The following is a 7,184-nucleotide window of genomic DNA, read 5'->3' on the forward strand; positions in this document are numbered from 1 at the left end:
AAAGGGGTGAGCCGAGGATGCCACCGTGGTGCAGGGGCACAGTCAGGACCCACCCCCGGCTCATCCAGCCCTGGGGAAACAGGCTGAGAGCAGAGAGGGGACCCTCCTGAGGCGGCAGAACCAGCGAAGGGCAGAGACGCGGACGTAGGCCCCGCGTCTACATGGACAACGGGTTACAGCCAGGCCCCTGCCTCATCGCCCCTCCAGCTGCTACCTTGCCCCATCCACTTCTTCAGCAAAAACCATCCCGGTTTTTCTGTCCAGAATCACAGACCCTGGGAGGTCGGCGCTTGCGGGGGGCAGGGGAGTGATAGCGGATGGACCCTGCCCTGCTCAGGCCTTAGTGACCCAGCATGGGCCAAGGCAGGCCCAGTCCCTGCCCTCGCGGGGCCTGCTGGAGTCCTGCCAGTTCTGGCTCCTGAGTCCCTGCCTCCTCCCTCTCCACAGCCCCAGCCACTGTCCAAGCCCCCTCCTGCTTCCCTGGGCAGCCTGCTCCCCTGTCTCCTGCTGCTGGCCTTGGCCTCTCTAGCCTACCTTTGAGGACCTTTTGAGCACAAACCTGCCCCCCCTACCCCTTCTCCTAAACATCCATGACTCCCTAGTCCTGGGCACCAAATCCAGGCCTCTCCCCTGGCCCACCTGCTGTTTCCATCAGAGAACCATCCTGTTCTCCTCCTCATACAGGCTCTTCTGGGTTCAACTTATGTGGCCCCTTCTACATGGAAGGCTGTTCTCTGTGGGCCCAGCCCTAATGCCCCCTCTTCCAGGAAACCCTCCCTGAAGCCCAAGCTGGGTCAGGTTCTTCCTCACGGTTTCCCTACCCAGCCCTGCCCACTCTGGGTTGTCATTCTCTGGGGATGGGTCTGTGTCGCCCCACTGGATGGTGAGTTCCAAGAGGGCAGAGTTGAGGTTATCCTGGTCACACTGGGAACCACGGTGTCCCCGGCACGTAGGGCAGACACTTGGGGAATGGGCGCTCAACAGGAAACAAAAGAAGGAGGCCCGGACTTCCCTGCTGGACTGGGAGGCAAAGGGGTGATGAGCTGAGCCGGAGAGGTGGGTAGGGAGCAGGCCGCGCAGGCTGGAGCCGCAGGCCGAGGGCCCTGGGGCGCCCGAGCACCCGGAAGCCACCTGCCGCCTGGCCTGCTCGCTGCGGGCTCTCCCTGGCTTCGGGGTGTGTCCGCCCAGACAGACTCAGACTTGCCTGCCAGACCCGAATCAGAAACAGGCGCGCCTCACGCCGTCCAGCTCTCTCTGAAGGGCAAGCTCGTCGTACCTGCAGCTGCTATTTATTCCCCGGCTGTCCCCGCCTGTCTCTCTGGCTCTAGTGGATCCGCTTTAAATGCCACCTCCGTTTCCACAGCACAGCGACGACAACGCCGGCACGTGTCACTGAATGACCTCGGTCCCCACGGGGTCCAGAGAGGGCCCCGGCCCCTCCATCCGGCCTCGCGGCTCCGGCTGGGGTTGTGGCAGCCCCAGGACGAAATGGCCCAAGGACGCGTTTCTCAGGACGTGTCCCCGTCCTCCAGCGACGCGTGACAGATGTGTCCACCCCGTCCCCCGCCGCCTGACGCGTAGGTGGTTTTTAAGTGGGACGGGCGGCTGTGGGGGGCTGGACGGGGGGGCTTGGGGGAGACTGGTGCTCAACGGGCCTTGAGTGGGTCAGGCCGTGGGCCAGACCACCTCCTCTTGGGGTGGGAGGCCCCCCTTTTCCCTCCCTGACTTCAGTCTCCAGAACTCAGCTGTTATTTTCAAGCTTCCAGATCCCAGAAGCTGGATCCCTGCCTCCCTCCATGTTCTCTTATCTGCCCCCCCAGGCGGTCGCCATGACAACCCTTGCCTGGCACTCTCTTAACTGGGGGCAATTGATCCCCCCCCCCCACACACACACAGTGATTTCTCTTTCATCTTCCAAATTGACTTTCATCTCCACAATGGCTCCATCGTCCCCCAGAACTGGCCCCAACATCCCCCCCATAGCTGTGACCACCTCCCCCCCACCCATAGGGAAGTCCCAGTATCCCCCCAGTGCAAGTCAACATTGCTCAAACCAGATTTGATCTCCCCCCGCCCCGGGCTCCTACATCCCCCTCTAACTGGATGTAGCACCTCAAGTCATTGCCGACACCCTCAGCCCTGGCTGCGGAGTTGTTCCCAAACTGACCCCAATGGCTTTCCGGGGCCCAGGCGCCAGCCAGCGCCTCTGCTGAGAGGCTCTGACATCCTGCCCTTTGCAGCCACCTGCTCGCCCCCCAGTGCCCAGTGCCCCTGACTCACTTCCTAGGCATCCCTCAAGCCCCCAGCCCCCCACTCTGCAGGATGTCTTGCCACCAAAACTTCCCCCTCCCGGCCCCTCCTCCTCTTCCTCGCTGCCAGCCTTTCCCCAAAGCGCCAAAATCTCACAGCAGCCGACCCCTACGCAGATGCCACCCCCACCGGCCCCCGGGGGCTGTGTTGGAGACTCGCCCTCACGACTTAGGTGTCCGAGCCTGACCCCAGCCAACCCCACCCCAACCCAGGCCTGTCCGAAAACAATCTTGTCACCCGCTTGGCCTGTTTCAAGCTGAGCCACATCTTCACCCCCAGCCCCACTCTGTCTCCTGCTCCAGCTCATCCCAATCCCCTTGGCCCACCTGCCAGCTCCGAGACCCTGTCTCTGGGGAGCGGGGGGCAAAGCCCGCAGCCCTCCCGAGCCTCCGTCTTCCGACTTGAACTCAGAAGGCACCAGACCCAAAGGTGAGGGCTCAGACTTCGATCTCCTCCCTCGGTGGTGCTAGAGCACACCGGGTCCCCAGAGGCTCCCCTGCGCCCCTCGTCCTGCTCCTGCCTTCTCCCTGCCACCTCTCAGGTCAGACCCTAGCTTCTCTCTGTGCCCCCAGGCTCTCCTGGCTCCAGGTCGCTGCCTCTTTCCTCGAAGGCCCTGGTTTGGGGAGGTGGGGTGCAGGGGAGCCAAGCCTGCCCCCTCCCCTGCACGCTTACCTCTGCGGCCAGTGCCCCTGTCCCTCTGTCCTGGCCGCTGTCCTGGCCGAGGCTACTTCGGTCAGGACTGCTGAGAGCTGGGATCTGAGGAGGGGGGGTTAGAGGAGGACAATTTCCTGTCAGGAAACCCCTCCCTCTCTGGGGCCAGGGGCGGGAAGGGCTCCTATCTGTCTGCCCTTTTAGGCCCGCTGCGGTTGGACTGGGAAAGACACCAGGCTGCAGTCCGGCCTCCTCCCTCCTCCCCGCCCCAGGCCGGAATCGGCCCCCCTGCCTACTCTTCACGCCTCCCAAGGTGACAACACCATCCCGGAGGCCCTGGGGCGACACTCCCAGCCCCTCTCTGGCCCTGGCCACCACTGATCTCCCTGTGTGTACAATTTGCCTTCTGGACAAGCTCCAGGAATGAATGGGGTAGAGGTGACACAGGTAGTAGCCGGCCCAGGGCTCTGCGTGGCCCCACGCACTCATCCTGGCCTCAGCTCCAGGTCCCTTCCTCAGAAGAGACACGCCCTGACTCTCTCTGGGGATGCAGCTCTGACTTGTCAATTCCTTTATTGCACGTCCCCAGTCTGACCGTGCAGATTCCCCAATGTAAATCCCAGCAGGCTCATTGGTCTGTGCCTGGTGCGTAGTAGGTGCTCAGTAAAGGTTTGTTAATTGAGAGTACAAATGGGGAGCAATCTGGGCTGAGGATCTGAAATTGGGGCTGGAGATGGCTGTTGCTCTCAGACTGGGTTGGGTGTGAATGGTTAGGATTTGGGGTAGGGTTGGATGTTCGCTTAGGGTGACTTTTCAGTCTGACTTTTAGGTATCGGTGACTCTTTAGGGGTTCAGGCACGTGAGTGATCACTTGCCTAGGCAAAGTCGGGGTTGCAGTGGGGTGGGGTCAGCATGAAGGCCACGCCCTGGGCTCGGGAGTCACTCTTCCTGGTCCCAGCAGGGAGGGCTCCATAGATGTGTCAGCTAGCAGGAGCACATTAGGGGTTAAGAGTCAAAGGTCTGAGGGCTCTCCGTTCAAGGACTGGATTCCCCAGACAAAGGGCTGTCGGGGAGGGAAATGCAGGGGGGGGGGTGAAGGTGGAGAGGACAGGCTTCACCTCACCACGTCCGCAGTGAAGACCTTTTGTAATCAGTGCGCAGCCCTTATTGAAAACAAGTGACCCATTAGGAGCTGTGTTCACATGCCACGGACCAGCAGGGGGAGGTGCAGCATTCACAGTGGGGCCTCCCCCTGTTTTTAACATATTTTTGTATTGACATATAATTCACAAGCCATCAGATTCACCCTGTTAAGGCTTACAATTCAGTGGTTTCAGTGTAGTCGCAGGTTTCAGCCACCAGCAGCAATATCTAATTCTGAAACACTTTCATCACCCCAAAGGAAACCCCGCTAGTCCATGAATAGTCTCTCCCCACACCCCTCTCTTCCCCAGCCTCTGGCAACCACAAATCTAGGAGTTGACCTGTTCTGGGCCGTCTATAAAAGTGGAGTCATACAATCAGCGTACAATTAGTCGTCTCTGGTGTCGGCCTTCTTTTGCTGTTTTCGCAGTTCATCCATGTATGTGGAAGCCTTGTCCCCTTCTAAGCCTCAGGCCCCCATCTGGGAAATGGAGTGGGGTCAGTACCCAGTGGGGGGGAGCCAGGGTGGGCAGGCAGGTGTATGTGTGCGGAGGAGATCTGCTGCCCCCGTGTGGTGATGATAGGAGTGCAGCTGTCAGCGCCAGGAATGGGAAGGTATGGGGTGACTCAGCGTGGGTCCCCATCCCCTCCCCAAGACTCCACCCTTCACCCTGCATTGCCCTTGGGGTTGTAGATCTTCTAGAACTCCATCCTGAACACCTCGCTCACTGCCTCTCACTATCCCTGAGACTTTTTTTTTTTACAGATTTATTTTTATTTATACAAGAGCTGGGGTGCAGGCCAGAGGTGTGGGAGGGCGAGAGGATTCACCAGAGACAGAGCGGGGAGCAGAACAGGCAGACAGACCGAAAGCCCTGCTGAGGAGAGCAGCGGGTGAGACAGGAGAGGTCTGCCACTCCATGGGGATATCTCCCTGGCCGGCCAGGAATTGAACCCGCGCTGCAGAGATTGCGGACAGCTTCACAGCGCTGCACTCAACCGCCTGCGCCACCAGGGAGGCCCTCCCTGAGACTCCTTGAGCTCCATTTGCTGAATAATAAAATTTCACCCATTTGGGAGGTTCTAATCTGTTGGCATGTCAAGTGCTTGAGTTATGTAGTGTCATTAATTTGTTGCAAACTGAGGTTAACGCTGTTACTGTTCAGGAACAGAATAGCATAGTGGTTAACAGCCCCAGTTCTGGAGTTTGGAGACCCTGAGTTCACATCTCAGTGCTACTGTTACAAGCTGCGTGTCTCTCCTATTAGTGGGGATGATGGCTGATGGCTTGGGTGGCAGAAGAGATAAGTGTTCTGCCAGGCACAAAGGAAACCTTTGTATATCTATATAGTAGCAATCAGTGATAAGCTGGTGAATGTTTAACACCAGCCTCTGCAGGGCGGAGGTGGGAACTTTGATTTGTAACGTTTGCCTATTTCATGGTGCAAATATTCCCACCACAGCCACCATTTCAAGTTACCAATAAGACCTCACTGGGGGGCTCCCTGGCTGCTCAGGGGTTAAAGACGCAGCACTATCAAGCTATTGGCAGCCACTGCAGCTTGAGTTTGCTCCTGGCCAGGGAGCTGACCCACATGGCGCAGCAGACCTCTCCTGTCTGGCCCGCTGCTCCCCTCAGCAGTGTATTTCAGTTGATCTGCCTGTTCTGCTCCCCACTCTGTCTCTGGTAAATCTTCTCACCCCCTGCACCTCTGGCCTACACCCCAGTTCTTGTATGCCTAAGTAAATAGCTCTCTTAAAAGAATGCACTGAAAATGATTTTTGGGGCGGAGAAGCACAGTACCCATTATATGGTAGTTTCACTATGCAAATAGAATCGATGCCACTAACTTCAGGAACACAGATAATAGAAAAATGCAATAAAATCGTTAGGATGTGACATGTATTTATTACCTTTGCTTTAAATATTTAATTTAATTGTATGATTGCATAATCTAATTTTTAACAATAACGGTATTATTTAACAACCATTTCTAAAATTTCCGAGATTTTAACAGTTTCTCACTTTGGCCAGCTCCAGCACACACTGCTCTTATCTTCCACCCATTTTTCAGAAAGGGAAACTAAGGCTCAGGAAGAGAGTCAGATGGATGGGGCAGGGCATGGCTGCGTGGTCCCGGGGTCAGGACTAAGCAGCGCCCTCCTCCTGTTACCGCACCGGGTCTAAAGGGCATGGCTGGTCCCCATGGCACTGTGTGACCTCAGCGAAGACCTGGCCCTCTCTGGTCTCCTTCTGTCCATCTGGAGAGGGGCTGCGCCCTGCAGGTGCACACCTGCGCAGGATTCCTAGGTACCTGCTCTAACCCTACCGGGGAGGTAAGACTCGGGCGGGTCCTCCCCCTCTCTTTATAGACCCGGGAACTGAGGCTTAGAAAGGGCAAGTGCCGGTCCTGAGTCACCCAGCTCCACACAAAGCATCTCCACACGGCAGCTGGTGTGGCGCAGGGAGGAAACTGCAGCCCAGACTCGGGGGTCTGGCGCTTCCCGGGAGGCTGGAGGCAGCACTGCTGGAAAGGCTGCTCGTGCTTCTGCAGAGCCTCCGCCCCACACCATCTCCGGGCCTTGTCCCCAGGTCCCCCGTGACTGGGGGAGCCAGAGGCGGGTCATGCTTCTGGGGGCTTCTCTGCCCCCAGGCCCCTGCACCTCTGCTGTCTCTGCCTCTCCCCCCGTCTCAGCGTGTGGGTCTGTCCTTGTCACTGACTCTTTGCTCTCGGTCTCCGTCACTTTGTCTCTTTGTGCGTCTCTCCCTCCGCTTCTCCCGCTTTGTCTCCCCGGCCCCTCTCCCGGCTCCCGGCCCGTCTGCTCCCCCGGCCCTGACTCCATCCTTTGTGTCTCCCCGTCTCGCTCTGCTCTGTCGGCGGCTCCCTGTCCCTGCGCCTCTCAGTGGCTCCCTCTGCGTCCCTGGCACCCTGCCGCGGCGTTTCTCTCGCTTCTCCTTTCCGGTGAGTCGCCCCTCGCCTGTGGGAACTTGCCCCCGACGGCGCGCCCGGACCTGCCTCCGCCCCCGGAGCCCCCGGCGCGCCCGGACCTGCGCCTTTAAGGGCCGGCGGCAGGGGGCG

The sequence above is a fragment of the Talpa europaea genome (genome assembly GCF_964194135.1).
Source record: "Talpa europaea genome assembly, chromosome: 16".
Taxonomy (NCBI): Eukaryota; Metazoa; Chordata; class Mammalia; order Eulipotyphla; family Talpidae; genus Talpa; species Talpa europaea.